This window comes from Gopherus flavomarginatus, chromosome 1 (assembly GCF_025201925.1).
Source record: "Gopherus flavomarginatus isolate rGopFla2 chromosome 1, rGopFla2.mat.asm, whole genome shotgun sequence".
NCBI classification, from domain to species: Eukaryota; Metazoa; Chordata; order Testudines; family Testudinidae; genus Gopherus; species Gopherus flavomarginatus.
Window position 1 is genome coordinate 373,687,750 of NC_066617.1, and position 23,722 is coordinate 373,711,471.

At 47.3% G+C, this 23,722-nt stretch overlaps 2 pseudogenes; one reads left to right on the forward strand and one right to left on the reverse strand.

Moving 5' to 3' along the window:
* Nucleotides 1-156: 156 nt before the first annotated feature.
* LOC127044435 (olfactory receptor 52E4-like) lies at nucleotides 157-1,476 on the forward strand (annotated as a pseudogene).
* An 11,213-nt stretch (nucleotides 1,477-12,689) lies between these two features.
* LOC127044438 (olfactory receptor 52E2-like) lies at nucleotides 12,690-13,640 on the reverse strand (annotated as a pseudogene).
* Nucleotides 13,641-23,722: the final 10,082 nt, after the last annotated feature.

Genomic DNA, 23,722 nt, shown 5'->3' on the forward strand with positions numbered 1-23,722 from the left:
AAAAGGTTGCCTATAATTTCTGCAAAAGGGTTTGCTTACTTATCTAGAACCTTGTGTGGATATAGATGAGATTTTAGCTGGCTCCCTGCACCTTTTCATCAGAAAGAATCTTGACTGGCCATCGGGACCATTCTGACCTGTGGACTCTGGTAGAGTATGTTTGTGGTGTAAATGTGGAGTGAACACAGTTTGTTTTGTAATCAATAAAGAGCATTTAAAGTATTACCTACCAACTTTGTATCTGGTATCTGCCCGCTCCCTATCCCGTAGGGAGATCTCTATTGAGGGTCTAATATTAGTAGTGTCAAAATTTTTCATAATTCCTTTTTCTGAATAATGAAAATGTTTCACCCATGAGAACAGCCTCCGGTTGTGTATGTAGTGTCTCATATTAACGTTATCTCTCCATCCAGGCATTTGTACTGCGACCATCACCCTGGAGCCTGGGCACATACAGGAAGTTAGGGGAACACACAGTACATGCAGAAGACTTTGTTCTGCCTAGGAGCTGGACACCTTCTGCCTTACTCCATGTCAATTCCAACACCACTGACTTCACCAACCCCTCCACCTTCATCCTGATGGGCATTCCTGGCCTGGAGGCAGCCCATGTCTGGATCTCCATCCCCTTCTGTGCTATGTACACCATAGCCATCTTGGGGAACTTCACTATCCTGTTCATTGTGAAGAGGGAGCCGAGCCTCCATGGGCCCCTGTTCTATTTCCTCTGCATGCTGACCGTCAGCGACCTGGTCTTGTGCACATGCACCATTCCGAAAACACTGAGCATCTTCTGGTTCAATTCTGGGGAGGTAGATTTCAGTGCCTGCCTCATCCAGATGTTCTTCATTCATTGCTTTTTTGTGATGGAGTCTGGGATCTTCATGGCCATGGCTTTTGATCGCTATGTGGCCATCTGTGACCCCGAGACATTCTGTCATCCTGAGAAACCCCTTGGTGGCCAATATTGGTCTGGCCGTGGTGCTGCGTAGCTGCATGCTTGTACTGCCCTGTCCCTTGCTAGCAAGGCAGTTGCCATATTGCAGAACCAACATCATACCCCACTCATGCTGTGAGCACATAGCCGTGGTGAAGCTAGCCTGCGCTGACATCCACATCAATATTTACTACGGTCTCTTTATGGCAATCTTGGTGATCAGTCTAGATGTGTTTTTTATAGCTGTGTCCTATATCCAGATACTCAGAGCTGTCTTCAGACTCCCCACAAAGGACGCCCGGCTCGAGACTTTTGGGACCTGTGGCTCCCACCTCTGTGCCATTTTAGCCTTTTACATCCCAGGTCTGTTCTCCATCCTCACAAACTGGTTTGGCCACAATGTGGCCCTGCATTTCCATGTTCCCTTTACAAATGTGTGCCTCCTGGTGCCCCCCATGCTAAACCTCATCATTTTTGGTGTGAGACCCAAACAGATCAGGGTCAGGCTGCTCCAGCTCTTTACTCATAAAGGGACCTAAAGTTTTCTCCTTGTGCTCCATGCAGAGCAGACTTTTGATATGGTGCTCCTTGAATCCCTGACTGGACAATCAGAGAGACATCAATCCCCTTCCTGACCTTACTGTGTAGCATCAGTGTGACAAACTGGGAAACTGGTCTATGTAGAACTCATTGAGTTAACACCTTTCTCACTGCTTGTACTGGACCCCCAATGTCCCACCCCTTGCCCCCACCTCTTTAAACAAGGCCTTGCCCCTACTCTGCCTCTTCTCCCCAAGGCCCCACCCTGTCACTCACTGCATCATCACCGTGTCCTCCTCCTCTCACCCCAGCTGCAAGGGAGCCAGTTAAGGTTTGGTAAGGGTGACAATTTTAAACATGATTCAAAGGGGCTACTTAGGCACGTCAAAAATTGTATTTTTTTAACAGATAACTTACCAATTAGCTGCTGGAGAACTCTATCTAATTCTATTAAAAGAAAAGAAAAATAAATAAATATTAAACTCACTCAGCTCTGGTACTAAAATGGTTCTGGCATCTCGAAGCAAGGAGGGACAATCAGGGGACCTATGTAGAGGGGTATTCACAGGGGGATCTTATGCTGTCTGTGGCTGGACTTCAGCATTGGTGCCCCAGCAAAAGTGGACTGATGAGCAGCGGGGAAGACTAGAGTCCCTGCTACAGATGATCCAGGAGATCCAGCAGGACAATGGGAGATGTATTGGGCCCTTCAGGACAATTGGGACAGCTGCCTGATGAACAGCTGACCCTTGTAAGACTCTTGAGGAAGGAATTCAGCAGAGACCACAGAGTGGTGTGAAAAGCCTCACAACAGGGTTAGGAGGCTAGTGGTGTAGTACAAGGGCTTGTTATGCCTGAAGGAGTGTGTGGACACTTAAGGAGGGATTGCCCATCCTGGGATGGGGGCAAGGAGCCTCACCCGAGCAGGAGAAGGAACATGGCCCTGGGAAAGTGCTGATAGGTGAGGAAACCCAGGGGACAATAAACATGTTGGGCCTGTGGGCAATGCGGACACCTGCAGTTGGAGTGCCCAGGGCCCAAGGCGGAGGGTTCAGTTGAACCCCAGCGAGAAGAGGGGACCCAAGACAGACTATGAGAGGCCCAAGGCAGCAGAGGGGCAAGGAATCTGCTTTGGCTGCTGCAAGTAGGGCCATCTTAACAGGCACTGCCTCCTCAGGGGAGGGCGGCTGAAGAAGGAGATGCCTGGGGACCCAGAAGGGGCAAAGATATGAGGGAGGTTTAGGTTGGATGTTAGGAAAAAACTTTTCACTCAGAGAGTAGTGAGGCACTGGAATGAGTTACTTACGGAGGTGGTGGAATCTCCTCCTTAGAGGTTTTTAAGGTCAGGCTTGACAAAGCCTGGCTGGGATGATTTAGTTGGGGATTGGTCCTGCTGTGAGCAGGGGGTTGGACTAGATGCCTCCTGAGGTCCCTTCCATCCTGATATTCTATGATTCTATGAGTGTGGTTAACATGGCGAGTGAAGGTGATATACCTGCCTTAGCCACCAGCATGAGGTGGCAGAAACAGGGAACTGAGACAGAGTCAGCCAAGTGAGAGGTCAGGACTCATACTGTGAGGGAGCAGGCTATGATGGGAACCCAGACCCTGACATTAGAGGGTCCGGTGAACAAGCCTGTATACGTGGCTGAGATCTGCAGAATAGGCCCAGTGGACTGCGGAGGTGGAGCTGCAGAAAGCCTAAAAGAAGAAGGAAGACCTGGTGCTGAAGTTGAAGGAAAGTGATAGTTTGCCCCCAAGAGAAGGGGCTAGATGATGACTAGCAGTAGCCACTGAGGCAAGGTGGATATAGGGGAGTTGTGGTTCCCCTGAGGAGGGAAGACCCAGAGTGTGGAGACACTGCTGGCGGGATAGCATCCCAAGGTAAGGGGCACCACGGTCCAGAAGGGACATGGGGCCTGAACTGGAGAAGATAAAGGGACTACAGAGGGGCAGGTATGGGCAGGGGAGAAACTGGCAAGAGGAGGGCACATGTGAGCTGGTTGAGCTAATTCCTTGACTGATCAGCAGGAGGTGCCATGGCGGAGAGTGCCCATCCCTACTACTCATGGTGGAAAATGCGAGCATCATAAAGGAGGAGACCCGTCTGCATAAGCAGCTGGAGGAATCGGAAGTGGCTCAGGAGATGCATGTGTGATTAGCTCAGGCGAGGAGATACCACTACCCCCAGAGGTGGTGATCTTGAGTGGGAGGGGTGTAGTCGGGCAGTCACCCTGCTCCGGCTCAGAAAAGGTTAAAATGTTAAAAGCCAGCCCTTGGAGAGGACTAATCAGGAAAAGGCTGGGAGGAAGCCAGTCAAGGCCAGGCAGGGCCCTATAAAAAGGCTGCAGGGCCAGAAGGCTGGAGAGAGATGGACCTGGCTGAATGAAAGAGGAAAGAGTACCTTGAACAGCGCAGACTGGCAAACCCTTGCTGTCAGGCCTGGAAGAGGTATTAGGGCTGTGGGAAGGCAGACAGGAAAGGAAGAGGCAGCAGGTCCAACCTCCTGGCCGATGATGAGTGGCCAATTCATACTGCAGTTTGAAATGGTTTCTCATCATTGGCAAGGGGGTTGGACTTGCTGCCTTATCTATTCCTGGCTGCCTCCCTAGTACATTCTCAGGCTTTTGCTGCAAGGCCTCAGCCTGGGAGGTCGCCAGGTCAGAGCTCCCCAGCTCAGCCTGCCCTTTCCCAGTACTGCTCTGTCCAAGGTACCCCTGTCTCTCCCAGGCAGCTAGGTCCTTCTTGATCCCCTGCTGGAGCAAGACTCCCTTCCTTTTCTCCAGGAGCCCTTCTTATACTGGCCTTGCTGGATCCTGATTGGCTGTCTCAAGCCCGCTCGTGATTCGTTGTCATGGGCAGCCCTTTCCCAGGGCTGTTTTTAACCCCTTCCAAACCGGAGCGGGGTGATGGCTCTTCTACAAGAGGCAATATGATATTTTCTCTCTTATTCTCTATCCCTTTCTTAATAATTCCCAACATTCTCTTAGCTTTTCTGGTTGCCACTGTACATTGCGCAGATGTTTTCAGAGAACTATGCACAATGATTCCAAGATCTCTTTCTTAACGCTTAACAGCTTATTCCAATCTTATCATTTTGTAGATATAGTTGGGATTATATTTGCCGTGTGCATCACTTTGCATTTATCAACACTAATTTCATCTGCCATTGTGTTGCCCCATCACCCAGTTTTGTGAAATCCCTTGTAGCTCTTCCCAGTCTGTTTGGATTTAACCATCTTGATTAATTTTATATCATCTGCACATTTTGACACCTCACTGTTTACTCCTTTTTCTAGATGATTGCTATAGATGTTAAATAGCACTAGTCCCAGTATAGACCCCTGGGGGTCAGCACTATTTAACTCTTTCCATTCTCACCAGGTTTTCCTTCCTTCTTTCCTATGTTTTAACAGGGCTGCCTGGCAATGCTTACAGAATCATCTAAGGAGCCTTAATTTAATGTAATGACTAGCCCTTTGTCACCCTGCCTCTGTTCATAAACAAACTTCCTGCCCAAAGGCAGAAACTGTCAATAATAGGTCAGTCATTAGAAATATTCCTCCTAACAAGATCTTGCCCGGACAGAAGCAAGGAATAACTGCATTCTAGACAGAGCCAGTTTTCTCCATCATCTCAGCAGAGGAGTGGACATAGAAGGAATGAAACCTCCTCAGAATAACCAAAAGAAAGTGGCAGTTTCGGTCTAGCCCTTTAAAAACGCAGAGGCTGGATGAGCCAGAAGAAGCTGGGGGCAGGAGAGAGGCACATATGCAGCAGATTTGCTTTCAGGGGTATGGCTGCAGCAGTGAGACAGACTCAGCTGGAGGAGAAGCCAGGAGTGCAGGACATGGCCTCTGGACACTAGATGGCTCTTACCAACCCCAAAGAATGCTGCAGGGTAGTGAGTATACGGAGGCAGGGAATGATGTGCAGGTGTTGTATTGTGTTTACCTAGATCTGGGTATCTCTTGTACTCTCTAAAGTAGAGGAATTGTTTTAGCAACCTCTTTGCAAGGCCTGGGTCTGTTTGCTTTGAACGATCCTGTGACCACAAAAGAGAGAAATTGGAAACAGATTGTGCCCAAGGTAGAGTGGCTGGGAAGGGTGCGCTGAAGCACTTGGAGAGTCCTGGAGGAGTCAAGCCAAAACCAGTCTCAGGGCCTCTCTGCTTCGTGATCAGGTCTCCGCTCACACAGGGAGACACTAGAAGGGAAGCCTTCATCCAAGATTGGACACAAAGGCAGGGGGCCTGAATGTGGCTGCAACTCAAAGCACATGGTTCCAGGGTGGGACCGCAGACACAGTCTGCCTGGTGGATGCCCAACCACAAGCACTGGAGGCAGGGCTGTGAGAGCAAATCTGGAGCCGCTACATGAATGCTAGAGGACTGTGAGTGGGAGAGGAGTGGGGCTGGGTGAAAAGTGTCCATAAGATGTTTTCCCAAATGTGGCTCCTCTGACCACGGTGTTTCACAGAGTGCTCTGGCTCCTGGACTGACCCAGCTGGATTCCCCTGAAGGAAATGTTTCCTAAACCAGGCAGTGATGGCAGGGTGTGACATTGCAGTCTATATGTGTGATGGAGTAGGGGGCTGTCTGTGTGGGGATAGGAGAGCCGGGTATGTCTTTAGATGAGGGACAGGATCTTTAAGCCTGTAACCTGAGCCAAGTAGGAGGGATGAGGTTAGCACCTTGGCCTGGGAAGCTGGACAAAGGAATCGGCCGGCTGGAGGAGGGGCAGTTCAGTTTCGCTTTTGGGCTGGGTGAGGGGAATTCAGGGGATCCTATGCTGGATCCAAGCGCCCTGAACCCCGAGAAGGACTCAATTGGGCGGTCCTGGTTGGGCCTCCAGGCTCGGCTGTAACCTGCAATCCTATTGTCCAATAAACCTTCTGTTTTACTGGCTGGCTGAGAGTCACTGTGAGTCCCAGGAAGAGGGGTGCAGATCAGACTCCCCCACACTCCGTGACAACTGGTGCAGCGGAGGGAGATATTGCACCTGTGGATGTCACTTTCTGCAGTAAGTGACTGGGGAGCAGTAAAACAAAGGGGTGATTAACCCCTGGGAGTGGTGTGCCCATGAGAAGGAATTTGCAGTAACAGGGTCCCCCGGGGGTTGCAGTGAGCGGTCCCAGGGATGGAGGACCCTACAGCTCGACCCTGGCAGAGAGGGTGGTGACCTCAAGAAGGGCTGGTGCACTAGGGTCCCCCTGAAAACCGGGGGAGCGGCGAGCACCTCGCTTGTGAGTGCCCAGCAGGAAGATGTATGCCCATGCTGTAAGTGTGACCTGGTGGAGCTGTGCAAGCAGAGGGGGCTGCGCCCAGGGAGGCTCACCAAGGACCAACCAGCTGATTACTCAGCTGGAGGAGGGAGACTGCTTGAATGAACGGAGCCCTGTCTCTGAGGGAAGCAGCCGGGCAGATGCAGCTCAGGCACCAGTGTCTGTCGCCGCTGGGAGTGGTCAGCCGGCGGCTGAGGGCTTCCCGAGATGCCCCATTCTATGCCTAGGGGAAGAGCGGGGAGGAGCCCAGCAGCTAACCGAGGGCACCGTGACCTCCCCGGCCAGCAGGGGATCCTCCAGGCTAAGCTCACCCCCCAGCAGGGATCCTCCTGGCGACGCTCACCCCCCAGCAGGGGATCCTCCCGGCGATGCTCATCCCCCAGCAGGGGATCCTCCTGGCAATGCTCACCCTCCAGCAGGGGATCCTCCCGGCGAAGCTCACCCCCCAGCAGGGGATCGTCCTAGCGACGCTCGGCATCCGTGGAGTTCAAGCGCCTGGAATGGGAGAGAGAGCTAAAACTGAGAGAGCTGGAGGATCGTGAGAGACAGAGAGAACATGACCGGGAGGAGAAAGAGAGACTGCGTCAGCATGAGCTGGAACTGGCAAGGCTGAGGGGCAGCGAGCCCCGGGCTGCGGTGAGTGAGGGAGGGCCCAGGACTGCGCTGAGCTTTGATAATTGCATCCTGACCCAGCGTAAATAGGAGGAGGACATGGGCTAGTGGAAAGATTCAACGGGACGCTAAAGATGATGCTAAAAACTTTTATGAACCAGCACCCTCAGGACTGGGACAAGTACTTACCTCACCTGCTGTTCGCATACAGGGAGGTACCCCAGGAATCTACTGGGTTTTTGCCTTTCGAATTGTTATATGGAAAGCGGGTAAGGGGGGCCCCTGGACCTGATGAGAGACGAATAGGAGGGGAAGGCCACTCTCGATGGATAGTCGGTGGTGGAGTATGTCCTGACCTTCCGGGAAAGACTGGCCGAGCTCATGGGCCTGGCCAGGGACAATCTAGCCAGAGCCCAGAGGAAGCAGAAGATCTGGTATGACCGCACGGCGCGGGCCCGCGCCTTCGCCACCGGGGATCAGGTGATGGTTCTCATCCCCGTGAGGAAAAGCAAACTCCAGGCTGCCTGGGAAGGGCCCTTCAAGGTTATCAAGCAACTAAATGAGGTAAACTATGTGGTGGAGCTGTCAAACCAGGCTCATCACCGCCGGGTGTACCATGTGAATATGATGAAACTATACTATGACAAGGGGAATGTGGTGTTGGCCGTGTGTGGACATTGGGAGGGGCAGGGAGATGACCCCTTAGTGGATCTATTCCCTGGGACAAAAGCTGGTTCCCCCCCTGGAGGCGATTCCCCTCTCTGATCAGCTGACCCCGGCCCAGCACACTGAGATCAGGGGGGTGCTGCATCTATACCGACAGCTGTTTTTCAACCAGCCTGGATGCACTAATTTGACTGTCCACCGGATGGAGACCGGATCACATCCCCCTATAAGATGCTCCCCTTTTTGGGTCACTGGGAAAACTGCCCAGGACCTAGAAAGAGAGGTCAGGGACATGCTGGCTTTGGGGGTGATCCAGCCGTCTTCCAGCTCTTGGGCCTCGCCTGTGGTGCTTGTCCCAAAAAGGATGGGTCGATCCGGTTCTGTGTGGACTATCGAAAGCTCAATGCCATCACCGTATCTGATGTCTACCCCATGCTCAGGCCTGACGAGCTCCTAGACAAGCTGGGAGGTGCTCGGTACCTCACCACCATAGATCTTACAAAGGGCTACTGGCAAGTACCACTGGACGCAGATGCCAGGCTGAAGTCGGCCTTTATCACCCCTCTGGGGCTCTATGAGTTTCTGATCCTGCCCTTCGGCCTCAAGGGAGCGCCGGCCACCTTCCAGCGCCTGGTAGATCAGCTACTGAGGGAGATGGAGAGTTTTGCCGTGGTGTATGTTGGTGACATCTGCGTCTTCAGCCAGACCTGGGAGGACCATGTGTCCCAGGTTAAACAAGTGCTGAACCAACTCCGGGAAGCTGAGTTAACGGTAAAGGCTGAGAAGTGCAAGGTGGGGATGGCTGAAGTATCTTACCTGGGCCATCAGGTGTGGAACGGCTGCCTAAAGACGGAAACAGCCAAGATGGAGGTGATCAGAGACTGGCCCACTCCCCAAACCAAAAAGCAGGTCCAAGCCTTTATTGGGATGGGACTGGGAGCGGTACTAATGCAGGAGGATGAAAAAGGGGGAGAGACACCCCATCGTGTACCTGAGCAAGAAGTTGCTGCCCCGGGAGCAGATCTACGCGGCCATCGAGAAGGAATGCCTGGCCATGGTGTGGGCCTTTAAGAAACTGGAGTCATCTCTCTTTGGGCGACACTTCACCGTGTACACCGACCACTCTCCCCTGACCTGGCTGCGCCAGATGAAAGGAGCCAACGCCAAGCTCCTGAGGTGGAGCCTGCTCCTGTATTAGTACCGCTCACAGTCCCATGTCTGAGGCATCGGTGAACACCATAAAGGGCTTGTCAAAATCTGGGTTTGCCAGAACTGGGCCACTAACCAGAGCCTCCTTCAGCGCCCGGAGAGTCTGCTGGCACTGCTCGGTCCAGACCACCTTGTTTGGCTTCCCCTTCTTGCACAGCTCAGTGATGGGGGCAGCTATGGCGCTAAAGTGGGGCACGAACCTTCGATAGTACCCCGCCATCCCAGTAAAGGCCTGGACTTTCCTCCTTCCTTCTCTTTCCCCCTCCCAGACTCTTCCTGAGAGAAAGTAATCCTGGTACAGAGAGAAATTAGCCTCTCTCTCCCCCTTCCCTCCTTTCTCCCCACCAATTCCCTGGTGAATCCAGACCCAGTCCCCTGGGATCTCACCAGAATAAAAGAACAATTAGGTTCTTAAACAAGAAAAGCTTTTAATTAAAGAAAGAAAAAACAGTAAAAATTATCTTTGTAAACTTAAGATGGAATATGTTATAGGGTCTTTCAGCTATAGACACTGGGAATACCCTCCCAGCCTAAGTATACAGGTGCAAATTAAAATCCTTTCAGCAAAATACACATTTGAACTCCTTCCAGCCAAATACACATTTGCAAGTAAAGAAAACAAACATAAGCCTAACTCGCCTTATCTACCTAGTACTCACTATTCTGGACATATAAGAGCGTGTATCAAAGAGATTGGAGAGAAACCTGGTTGCACGTTTGGTCCCTCTGAGCCCCCAGAGTGAACAACAACCGAACACTAACAGCACACACAAAAACTTCCCTCCCTCAAGATTTGAAAGTATCCTGTCCCATGATTGGTCCTCTGGTCAGGTGACAGCCAGGCTCACTGAATTTGTTAACCCTTTACAGGCAAAAGAAACATGAAGTACTTCTGTTCTATTAACCCAAAACTATCTGTTTCTGACAGATACCAAGCACATTCCCCAAAGAGAACAGGAACGTGCTCACCCATCTTAAGGACAAAGACAGACAACATTATTAATAGAGATATTTTCATCAATCAGCATGTACAAAGTAATGGGAGGCCTCTGAATACATCAATGTTGGTACCCTAATACGTCTGAGGTTGGGACCTAGATATGTCAGGAGTGATACATAACTTGTTTGTATTGGTGTATAAATATGTATCTCAGAGGGAGTGTCTTTGTCCAGCCTAGGGGGCAGTGAAAAGTCCCACCACTGACTGAGCTGTGTCCATTGTCATGAGCATACATGTATTAGTGACCCGGTAGAGTCTGTGGGATATTAGTACTGTGCTTTTTCAACAATAAACCTGGCCAGGTGCCTTTACACCTTAATGGGTCTTGTGGTCTTATTGGGTAGTTCACTTGAGGTCTGTTGTTTCAGCTACTTGTACAGAGCTGGGATGACATACAGGAAAAACACTCACATGCAGCCAAACATCCAGCAACATCTGACAGAAAACCACACACTTGTCTGGAAAAATTGGAGGGCAGCTGGCAGCTTCATAGGCAGGCCTGGAGGCTACTTGAATGATGTGAGTGCTTGTACAGCAGGAATTGCTCCCCTGCTCCCTTCTGCAGCCTTTGGAGGAATGTCATGGCAGCAGGCTTGCTACAAAGCTGCCTATCTATAGAAAAATGGGTACCCCACCTCCCATGGATGGGAGTGATATGGGAAGCTGAGGAAAGTTAAGGAATTCTGGGGTTATGTTTTCCATGCTCGTTGTCTCCAGAAGCTGCTCCAAAAGCAGCACAACATCTGGAGTGAGGATATTCAAACTCTGCCCAGCAACAGCCACCATCAGCTGTTTTGGTTTTGGCAGCGTTCTTGTTGGGGACACATTACTAGAGTGAAAGAGCAGTAAATTCGGAAGTGGGCGTACCGAGGAATGCCCCTACATGACCAGTGATCACGTGGACTCCAGGGGCTTCAGTAGCACAAGAAGGCTACCACTCATTCCCAGAGGAATGTAGCCTTCTTATAACAGAGTGCTTTACCTCTGCATTGCTCGGTCCATCCATGACACGGGGCTGACACTGCCTAGCAGCCTACCTAAAAAGTGTTAAGATGTGGTGACCAAAAGCACCATGCAGAGCATATATTAAACTCAGCTTTTCTGTTCAGCTTCATTCCCAGAGCAATGGGTGCCCTATAGTTCCAGATAAAGTGTAGTGTATGTGTGTAAATAGACGGATAATGGCAGGTCTGCTGTTCATCTCCCTCCCTGTGAGCCACCAAAGCCACCCTGGCCTCTGCCGAGCATCCTGCCTTCCCAACTAACATGTGGGCTTATTCTTCTGCCTCTCTCAACTGTTGTCCACCTAGTTTCAAAGCTGATCCCTTGCCCTGCCCCTGAGGTCAGGCTCAGGGCAAAGGGCTCCCAGCCCATCCCCATTGCAGGGACCCTGCTTGCTACAGGCCCCCAGCTGGGAGGAACAAAGTGGAGCTGAAAGCGAAGGAAATAAACCACACAAGGATCTCTGACCTTAGAACTTAGTAGCTGAGCTTTAGGGCTCACAAGTTGTATGAATCACAGCAGCAAAGACGTTTAGTCTATAAGGTGCCACAGGATTCTTTGCTGCTTTTACAGATCCAGACTAACATGGCTACCCCTCTGATACGTGAATCACAGCATCGCCCACCTGCAACACAACCTTGCTCCCAACCCTCAGCTGCTTTATACGGCTTCCTAGCTTCCCGCTCTGCTCTTCATTGGTTCCAGTGCTGCAACCCCACTGCAGTCACTGACGGCTCCTGGTGAGGCTGCAGCAGCTCCTGTCCCAGCCCTGGAGCAGAGGGAGCCCAGCTATGATGGAGGTGGGGGAGGGAGGTGGAGATGATATAGACAGTGACAGGGGAGGAGAGAGGGATGGGGCAGAGCCTTAGGAGAAAAGGCGTAGAAGTGGGTGGGGTCTTGAATGAAAATGGGAAGCAGGGGCAGGGCATCATAGAATCATAGAATATCAGAGCTGGAAGGAACTGCAGCAGGTCATCTAGTCCAACCCCCTGCTCAAAGCAGGACCAATCCCCAACTAAATCATCCCAGCCAGGGCTTTGTCAAGCCTGACCTTAAAACCTCTAAGGAAGGAGATTCCACCACCTCCCTTAGTAACCCGTTCCAGTGTTTCACTCTCCTCCTAGTGAAATAGTGTTTCCTAATATCCAACCTAGACCTCCCCCACTGAAACTCGAGACCATTACTCCTTGTTCTGTCATCTGCCACCACTGGGAACAGTCTAGATCCATCCTCTTTGGAACCCCCTTATATCGGGGGTCTAGTTACCAGAAATAAGAAGGGTGGCAAGGTTATGAGTTAAAGAGTTTGTCAGGCTGACACAGCACAGTATGTTCAGGAAAGGATTTAATGTCTCTTTGGTCAGCCAATGATGCAGAGAAGAGGGCCCAGCAACTAATCACCAGCTAGCTCCCCACAAAGCTCAGTCTGCGAACCAGAGCACTAGGAGAAAATTCTAGTCCCTTTCTGAGTAATGAGCTGGAGGATCCTGCCCCGGATCTCTTTGGTCTTCATCCCATAGATGATGGGGTTTAGCATGGGGGGCACCAGTAGGTATACATTGGCACTGAGAATGTGGAAATGCAGGGGCATATTCTGGCCAAACCGGGAGATAAGGGAGGAAAAGAGACGTGGGATATAAAATACCGAGATGGCACAGAGGTGAGAGCCACAGGTCCCAAACGTCTTGAGCCAGGCGTCCTTTCTGGGGAGGCTGAAGATGGCCCTAAGGATCTGGATATAGGACATGACGATAAAAATCACATCCAGACCGGTTACACAGAATACCACAAACAGCCCGTAATAACTACTGACATGAGTGTTGGTGCAGGCCAGCTTCACCACAGCCATGTGCTTGCAGTGCATGTGGGGGATGATATTGGTTCTGCAATACGGCCATTGCCTTGCGAGGAGGAGTCAGGGCAGTACGACAATTGCACCACGTAACATCACAGCAAGGCCGATCTTGGCCACCACCAGGTTTGTCAGAATGGTGGAATGTCTCAGGGGATGGCAGATGGCCATATAGCGGTCAAAAGCCATGGCCACGAAAATCCCAGATTCAGTCATGAAGAAGCAATGAATGAAATACAGTTGAGTGAGGCAGGCACTGAAATCTATCTCCCTGGAATTGAACCAGAAGATGCTCAGCATTTTGGGCACAGTGGCCGTGGACAGGACCAGGTCGGTGACGGCCAACATGCAGAGTAAATAGTACATAGGTCCATGGAGGCTAGGTTCCTTCTTCACGATGAACAGGATGGTGAAGTTCCCCAAGATGGCTATGGAGTACATGGTGCAGAAGGGGATGGAGATCCAGACATGAGCTGCTTCCAGGCCAGGAATTCCCAGCAGGATGAAGGTGGAGGGGTTGGTGAAGTCGGTTGTGTTGGAATCTGACTTGGAGTAGGGGAGAAGGTATCCAACTCTGAGGCAGAACGGTGTCTCCTGCATGTAACATAAGTTTCTCTGACTTCCTGTATGTGCTCAGGTTCTAGGGTTATGGTCACAGGAGAAATGCCTTGATGGAGAGACAATTTTCATACAAGACACTATATGCACAACTAGATGCTGTTCTCATGGGTGAAACAGATTGGTGGCTCTTCACACACTGAAATTTGACATTTTCACTTTTGAGAAAAATGAATTATGAATAACTGATGCTCCTAATGCTAATTACATATTTTATGGTGCTCCATGCATCAAATAATTCCTACACATTGTGATGTGGGAAACCTTCATAGGCACCAGCAGGAAACACGAGGGTCAATACTGGTTATCCCTAATTGTTCCTTAATGCAATGAGAGACAGGCTAGAGAGTCCATGCTGTAGGGAGTTCCCCATTAACACTGTTGCTCAAAATCTGAGAGTGGAAAAAAAGCTTTTTCTAAGACGTGTGCCAGAGGACATAGGCACCGACTTCTTCTTGTGCTGGTTGGTGCTTGACTCCTCTCTGCCTCTGGCCCCACCCCAATTCCACTCCTGCCCACCCCCTGCCAACCCTGCCCTGCTCCCATTCAACTCCCTTCCCCAAAGTCCCCGCCCCAACTCCACCCCCTCCCTGGCCCTATTCTGAAGTCTTCCCCAGTTCCACTCCCCAGCCCTCCTCTGCCCCACCTGCTGCCCTGAGTGTGCCATGTTCCTGCTCCTCGCCTCTCCACCCGCCAAACAGCTGTGGAGGTGGCAAATACTGGGAGCTTGGCGGAGGAGCGGGGATGCTGCGTGCTCAAGGGAGGATGCAGAGGCGGAGGAGGAGGTGAGGGGGGGGAAAGGGGGCATAGGGAGGGGAGCTTGGCTGCCGGTGGGTGCAGAACAATTTTTCCTTGTGGCTGCTTCAGCCCCGGAGCACCCAAGGAGTCAACACCTGTTCCAGAGGAAACATCCCAACCTAAACACACCTCAGGGAAAAGACCTGAGCATCAATGATGGCAGCTCCACGGAAACTCCTGCTCATCCACAGCAGTGAGCTGAGAAAGAAAATATCTGGATGCCTAAGAAATGAGATACGCTCAGTTTTGGTCATCCAGACTCTACTGCGAGGATATAACGTTTTAAAAGGGATTTCTAAGACAGGCTGTGAAAATGTTGGAGGCTACCATGTGCAGACAGACTGAAAAGACCGGGATTGTTTAGTTTAGAGAGGATACAAACAAGGGGGCATATGATACAGGAGGGAAAAATAAAAAATTGAATTGATTACATTTAAATGGGCAGACAAAGAACAGTTCCCTACCAGTAATGTCTGTAGACAGTGCTTGAAATGGGCTAACCCCCCAAACTTGTGGGAAATTATCAGGAAAATTTACAGGGAGGAAAAATGTAGACAGCAAAATGGGAACGAAACTTGGAAGTTACTTGGCAATAGTGTATTTGATTGCTAAAAAGCTACAATTCCACAGTCAATGTGGGAGAACAACTTTGACTAAAAACCCTGTTTAGTGGCAGAGGGAAGTCAGCAATTAGTGGGGGAAAACAAAGAAGGGGGAGGAAATACAGATAGCTAGCCATACAAATTGGAAGTTATAAAAATTGATAGGGAATGTTAAAAACATAAAGGAAAACTCCATACTTGGCAGGACTAAGGATCAGAATAGGAGACAATTAAGTTTTTTAAGAACAAAAGAAATCCTAGAAAAGGTTTAGGCCAATTCCAAGAGGGAGAAAATCATCTTGTTAATATTGCAAAACAGGTAGATTTGTTTGATAAATATTTTTGTTCTGCACTAGGAAAGAAGCAGTATGGGGCACTCATAGAACACGAGGTGGTGAAATACTTTCAAGTTCATTAGCGGTAAAGGAGGATGTTAAACAGCATCTATAATAGAACCACAGGGTTACAAACAGCAGAGTTACGAACTCACCAAGAAACCACACATCTCTTTTAGAACCAGAAGTACATAATCAGGTGGCAGGAGAGACAAAAAAAAAGGCAAATACAGGGTAGTTCTGTGATATACGTAGACTTTTAAAAAATAAAGGGTAAGTTTTAAAAAAAGAGATTAGCCAAGTTTAGGAAACAATGGAACACTGATATGACATTCCTTTAAACATAGTCTAGAAATATAATTAATTCCAGTCAACAACATGGCGTATGTAAAGCAGTTCTTGTCATGTAAACCCGATTTCCTCCTTCAATAAGTGAACACGTTTGGTTGATCAAGGGAGCAGTGCAGATGCAGTAGACTTCAATTTCTCTGAGGCATTTCAATTAGTAGGATAAATATTCAGATAAAAAAACTGAACACTGTACAACATCATGCTTAAAATGAACTAAAAACTGGTTAACTACAAGCAGCTGTCTATGGGCCATGGTCAGTGAATGGAGGTGTTTCTAGCTGGTTTCTGCAGGGATCAGCTCTAGGCCTGATGCTGTTCAATATTTTCATGAATGATCTGGAAGCAAATAAAATATCAATGCAGATAAAATTTGCAGATGACCCAAAGATTGGCAGAGAGTATACAATGATGAGGCCAGGGCAGGCACACCGATTGATGTAGAGTGTTTAGTGAGCTGAGCAAAATTTTTTAATATAGTTAAATGCAAAGTTACCCTTATGGAAGAGGGAAGCAGGCCAAACCCACAGGCTCGGTCACTGTATCATGGAACACAGGGACCCTGAAAAGGATTTAGGGATCATTGTGTAAAACCAACTCATTGTGAGCTCTCAGTGCGATGCTCTGCCCAAAAGGACTGATGAGATCCTTGGATGCATAAACAGAGGAGTGTTCAGTTGCAACCAGGGAAGGATTTTCCCTCTGCACATGGCAGTGGTGAAACTGGTTGTGTGCAGTCCCAGGGTGGACATTTTAAATCAGATCTTGAAAAATTGTAGCGGGTGCAGAAAAGAGCCACAAAAATGTTTGGAGGCTGAAGAAAATGCTGGACAGTGAGAGACTTAAAAGAGCTTCATTTATTTAACTTAAATACTAATATTGGGCTTTGTAATCTAGTGGAGAAAGGCAGAGCAGGGCCCAGAGGCTGGAAGCTGAATCCAGACAAATTCCAGTTGGAAATAAGGGCCAAATAGTTAGCACAGAAGGTGATTAGCCATTGGAACACACTTAGGGTGACCAGACAGCAAGCGTGAAAAATTGGGACAGGGGGTGGTGGGTAATAGGAGCCTATATAAGAAAAAGACCCCAAAATTAGGACTATCCCTATAAAATCGGGACATCTGATCACCCTAAACACACTGCAAAGGGAAGTGGTGGATTCTCCAGCTCCCTGTGCCTGCAGATCCAGACTGGATGTTTTTCTGTAAGATCTGATTACCGGCTTGTCAACATTAAAATGCTACAGCGACACTGCTGTAACACTTATGTGTAGACACTACTGACACAGATGGCAGGGATTCCCCCTTCAGTATAGATAATTCACCTCCCCGACCTCATTCTGTCTACACTGTGGTTAGGTTGATATAGCTGCGTCTCTCAGGAATGTAGATTTTCTTTTTTTTTTTTACTATTTCAAAAGATGCAAAAGCAATTTTCGGTTGCATTAGCAGAGGCAGAGCATGCAAGTAGCAGAAAGTGATGCTACCTCTCTATTCAGCCCTGGTTAGTGTTCAGCTGGAGTATGTGTATGGTTTTGGTTATAAATATCTAGAAGAGATGTTGAGAAACTGCAAAGGATCCAGAGGCAAGAGACAAAGATGATCAAAGGGATGAAATGAAAGCTGTAGTATCAGAGGCTGATATTTAGTTTGGAAAAAGGAGACTGAGTGGGGATATGACAATGGTCTTCAAATACTTGAGAAAAGTTGTTCTATCTTGCCACTGAGCACAGGACAAAAGGTTCAAAATCCAGCAGAGCAGATTTAGATGAAATCTCACAGAGATCTTCCCAACTGTGAGAACAGGAGGCCCATAGAAGCTTCTTCAGTAGAGGCTGGACAGCCATCTGTCTGTGATGGTTCAGAAGCAAAAGATCCTGCATCTTCACAGAAGGTTATACCAGCTGATGTTTGTCATCCCTTTTCACCCTGTGGCTCTATGAGTCTATGATGTAAAATCCTAGTGTAGACCAGGCCATAGTCACTGTGACGGTGCTGCCAGTGGGAGCCAGCTGAGGTTACTCAATCAGGGTGAACTGCAAACAAAAAGGGCAGACAAACCCCGAATGCTGGTGGTTATTCCAATACTTAGATTTACCAAGCCAGCACAAAACAGCTTCTATAGTACCTCACTGGTTACTTAGAAGTTTAAACCACACAGTTCCCTTAAAGTGCCCAGCCTCAGGCCTCCATACAGACACACCTGTCAAATATGATGATGACGCCTGAAAATCTTATTTCATCATATAAAAGAAAAGGTTCTTCCAATCCCAAAGTATCAGCCACACACCCAGGTCCAATTATAACTTAGATCTTACCCAAAATACACGCTATAGCCAATTCTTATTAACTAAGCTAAAATTTATTTAAAAAGAAAAGAGAGAGAGTTGGTTTAAAGATCAATATACATACAGACTTGAATTCAATTCTTGAGGTTCAAGTGCATAGCAGAGGTGAGCTTGTAGTTGCCAAAAGTCCTTTTAGAAATATAGTTTATAGGTTATAATCCAATTTCCATATTCAGGGTGGCTCCAGTCAATCCTTATGGTTTAAGATTTACCTCTCTTGAAACCCAAAGCAGATCTGAGATGAAGCAAGATCCTGTCCCAGGGTTCTTATACATTTCCAGCAGCCTTTCGGCCTGAGAAAACAATAGGCTTAACTCCTTCTCCCAAACATACTGGCAATTAGCACAGAGTAATTTATCCATTAAACAATTCAAATACAGGTTACCACAACCTTCAAAGAGACATATAGACAATAATACTATTTCACTCAAGTATTATCTTAAGTGCTAATATTCCCTTTTTTGATCTTTGAATTAAAACTATAGCAACAGACAAGACTTGTTTGCTGATATCCCAAGTCTTGAGCAAACATCTACCCTTCTACCTCTAACAATGCTGCTGCATTTCAAAGCTCTATTCATTTACATATCTTCCTAACTAGTCCTTAAGTTTCACTCATGGGTCAGGTCAGTTAATTAACTCTTTCTGGCCCTGTCATCTTTCAATGAGATATTATATTACACTCATAACGTTACAGTCACACACAAATCATTGGGCTCAATTCAGAGGTAACTGGAGGAAATTTAATGGCCTGTATTTTATAGGAGGTCAGACTGGATGATACAATGGCCCTTCTGACCTTGAAATCTATGAATCGATTGATAACGAAAGTTCATCAGGCTTTTATATTTACTCTTTCTCACAATGCATGAACAAGGGAACATTCAATTATTTTAGAACTCTGAACATATAACACTGATAAAAGAAAATTGTTTACGTAATGCATATTTGGCCAGTGGAACTCCTTGCCACAGACATTATTGAAACAAAGAGGTTACCTGAATGGGATTCACAAACGGATTGGCCATTTTGGATGGTACTGGTAGTACCCCTATTAGTTACGGCTGTCTGACACCTTGCATTAGAAGAGCTCATTTTCTGATGCTCGTAAATTTGCCAAACTTTAAGTGTTGGAACTGAAATTTCCTGCACTGGGTGTCTCCTTCTGGCTAAATTGTTTTTTGAAAGTTTCATATGTAACAGTTCAGCTGACTTCTTGAATGAAGCTAGGAGAGAAAGCGTCTTGCCCATGTTTAAAAAAAATCATAATTATTCTAGTTAGGAGCCCTAGCACCTCCATGGTTTCCAGCAGATAAAAGCAAGTTAACACCCTCCAGTCCCTCCCTCTCATCATCCCCCTTTCCCCGCCCCTGGTTAACAGCCAAACCCTAAAATGGAAGAGGATGGGATGGCAATTTCTGTGCATTAACACACAGCTGGCTCTTGAGGTCCTTGAATAGTTCTTACTCCAAGGGGAGTATTGCCTCAGCAAACTACGGGCCACTGAAATGCAGCCATCATGGAGTTGGAGGCCATCAGCCAGGAAGGGCACCAAACAGTGGGAAATTTTGGCCCATAATACTGGAGCAAACTCATCATCAGGGGAAGATCCCTGGCTGTGCAGAGTGGAAAGGGTCAGAGACCTATTCTCTACCCCATCATGCCCACGTTGCACTGGGTTTGTTGAGCAAGGGAGCTCCTCAGGAAGAGACGGGTACCTGTGAATTCTGAGAGGGAAGTGTCCTCCCTGGGAATCCACCTTAGATATCTGTATCCCACACTTCACTCACCCCAGCATTTGCAGCAGCATCCCATGGCAAGTGCCAACACAGGGGTGTGCACCATTTATAATATTGCTCTGTGAAATCCTAGTGGGGTTTGCTCAGCCTCTAGGGGAGAAGCAGCATCTTGATGTAAACAGACTGGAGACAAACCTGTTTGCACTTCTGTGCTCTTTATCCAGCATTAGGAGTAAACAGTAATTAAGAGACCATCCCAAAGGGAAAGAGGAACTCTTGTGTTCCCTGCTGAGTCAGTGAAGCACCGCCTGCTCTGTGTATTTGTGTATATTTTAAAATTGTACCTAATTAGGAAGAAAATGAGGCATAATGCCTAGACCACCACAGGGTCTAATATCCTGTAATTGCCCAGAATGGCTGGGTAGATAGCCGACAGATCTGCAGACAGATGACTGAGGGGACACACGAACACTTTCCGCAGGCACAAAGGGCTGTCACTTTGGGTTCAGAGATCAATAATTCTAATCAGTAACTATCATCATACTGGACAATACCTTTCATTGAAGGATCTTGAAAACACCTAGCTAAGTAAAGTCACTATGAACATATCCCCACTATGCAGATAGGTACACTGAGGTATGGGGATATGTGATTTAGGCAAGGTCATACAGAGAATGACAGCCAGAATCAAGGAGTCCTCACTTCCCTGCTCTTATTGACGTTTCTCTGTTAGTAACTGAGATCATGACAAGAAGGAAATGGACTGACAATCCAGCAGGGCCTGTTCATTGGGTGGGACCTGGAACTGGGATACCACTCAGCCCTCTGGCTTACCAATCTGGGCCCCCTCTCACAGTGTGAGGCTTTTCCAAGCTGCAATCCTCTCCACGTTATACACTTACACAGCCGTGTGGAGACAGGAACACAGTCAGCTGCAGTTACACTAAAACTTTCACTAGCTACTCATGAACCAACAATAGAGAGGTTCCAGGCAGTTCCCCCAAAGGTCCCCAGCCTAGGACCCCGGAGCTGTATTGTTCGGCCCTTGTCAGAAGCCTGATCAGTGTAAATTTATTACCCAGTCTGTCCCTCCTCGGTGTGAAAAGTAGTGTGCACCAGCCCCTGCTCCTAAGCATAATTCCCTTTTGCGTTTCAGAGAACACACTGCCATAGGTAAAAAAAAAACAATAATAATAATAAAAATAAAAACAAAAACAATCAAACAGATTCATTAAGTATGAAAGGTAGATAGTTAGTGATTATATGAATAGCGTACAGATGACAGCTATCGATTGATCAATGTGAACTCACGTGATTAACTGAAAAAATATTTGTGATTAATCATATTTTATCACACTTTTAAACAGTAGAATATCAATTGAAATTTATTAACTATTTTGGGAAGTTTTTTCTACATTTGCAGCTCAGAATGCAAAGCACTTACTATATATTATTATTTTTATTTAAAATATTTGCACTGTAAAATGATAAAATGCAAGTTCTGCAGTGCAGTCTCTTTATCATGAAAGTGCAAAACTTTAGCACCTGCAAGTCCACTCAGTCCTACTTCTTGTTCAGACAATCATTAAGGCAAACAAGTTTATTTACATTTTTCAGGGATAAGGCTGTCTGCTTCTTATTTACATCACATGAAAGTGAGAACAGGCATTCGTGTGAGATGTTTTAAGCCACCATTTCAAGGTATTTACATGCCAGATATGCTAAATTCACATGCCCCTTCAGGCTTTGGCCACCATTTCAGAGGATATGATTCCATGATGATAATGTTCATTTAAAAAAATTAACATGGGGGAGAATTGTATGTCTCCTGCTCTGTTTTTTCCCTGCATTCTTCTGTATACTCATGTAATAGCAGTCTCGGATGATGACCCAGCACGTTCCCCGTTTTAAAAACACATTCTTCAGAATTTGACAAAACACAAAGAAGGTGCCAGGATGTTGTTTGTGCCACAGGCTGTGATACCTCCCCACTTCATTTACTGCAGGAATGTTAGTCACTGACTAAGGTGGTGGCAGTATGCCCAAGTATTAGAAATACTTAGAAATATTTTAATGTTATCCACAGATGTTCTTAAAAAGTTCTTTGTACCTCTCAACATTGTGTAGATCAGCCTAGTGATCTCAAAAGCCAGCAAATGCCTTCTCTGGGTTGCCAGAAAACTTCTTTCTGTATCTGTGTGGCATTGTTAACCTTTGTGCTTTTCCAACTGGTGATAGCTCAACATAGATACTCACAAACTCCATGGGGAGATGTGCCTCAGTTTCTCCTTCTACACAGAAGACCAGGTGTATAATTTCCCTGCTGTGACAAACTTTGAGCCTTTCTACATGTGTTAGCTGAGAAGCAGTATCCCCATAGGGATATCTTTTATCAACAGTAGGCATTTCCAAATATTTGTATTATATTGGGAGGAAGCTGTTCTAGACTTGATTTTAACAAATAGGGAGGAACTCATTGAGAATTTGAAAGTAGAAGGAAGCTTGGGTGAAAGTGATCATGAAATCATAAAGTTTGCAATTCTAAGGAAGGGTAGAAGGGAGTACAGCAAAATAGAGACAATGGATTTCAGGAAGGTGGATTTTGGTAAGCTCAGAGAGCTGATAGGTAAGGTCCCATGGGAATCAAGACTGAGGGGAAAAATAACTGAGGAGAGTTGGCAGTTTCTCAAAGCGACGCTATTAAGGGCCCAAAAGGAAGCTATTCCGATGGTTAGGAAAGATAGAAAATGTGGCAAAAGACCACCTTGGCTTAACCACGAGATCTTGCGTGACCTACAAAATAAAAAAGTGTCATATAAAAAATGGAAACTAGGTCAGATAACAAAGGACGAATATAGGCAAATAACACAGGAATGCAGAGGCAAGATTAGAAAGGCAAAGTCACAAAATGAACTCAAACTAGCTATGGGAATAAAGGGAAACAAGAAGACTTTTTATCAATACATTAGAAGCAAGAGGAAGACCAAGGACAGGGTAGGCCCACTGCTCAGTGAGGAGGGGGAAACAGTAACGGGAGACTTGGAAATGGCAGAGATGCTTAATGACTTCTTTGCTCCGGTCTTCACTGAGAAGTCTGAAGGAATGTCTAATATAGTGAATGCTTACGGGAAGAGGGTAGGTTTAGAAGATAAAATAAAAAAAGAGCAAGTAAAAAAACACTTAGAAAAGTTAGATGCCTGCAAGTCACCAGGGCCTGATGAAATGAACCCTAGAATACTCAAGGAGTTAATAGAGGAGGTATCTGAGCCTCTAGCTATTATCTTTGGCAAATCATGGGAGACGGGGGAGATTCCAGAAGACTGGAAGGGGGCAAATATAGTGCCCATCTATAAAAAAGGAAATAAAAACAACCCAGGAAACTACAGACCAGCTAGTTTAACTTCTGTGCCAGGGAAGATAATGGAGCAGGTAATTAAAGAAATCATCTGCAAACACTGGGAAGATGGGAAGGTGATCGGGAATAGCCAGCATGGATTTGTAAAGAACAAATTGTGTCAAACTAATCTGATAGCGTTCTTTGATAGGATAACGAGCCTTGTGGATAAGGGAGAAGCGGTGGATGTGATATACCTAGACTTTAGTAAGGCATTTGATACTGCCTCGCATGATATTCTTATAGATAAACTAGGAAAGTACAATTTAGATGGGGCTACTATAAGGTGGGTGCATAACTGGCTGGATAACCGTACTCAGAGAGTAGTTAGTAATGGCTCCCAATCCTGCTGGAAAGGTATAACAAGTGGGGTTCCGCAGGGGTCTGTTTTGGAACCGGCTCTGTTCAATATCTTAATCAACGATTTAGATGTTGGCATAG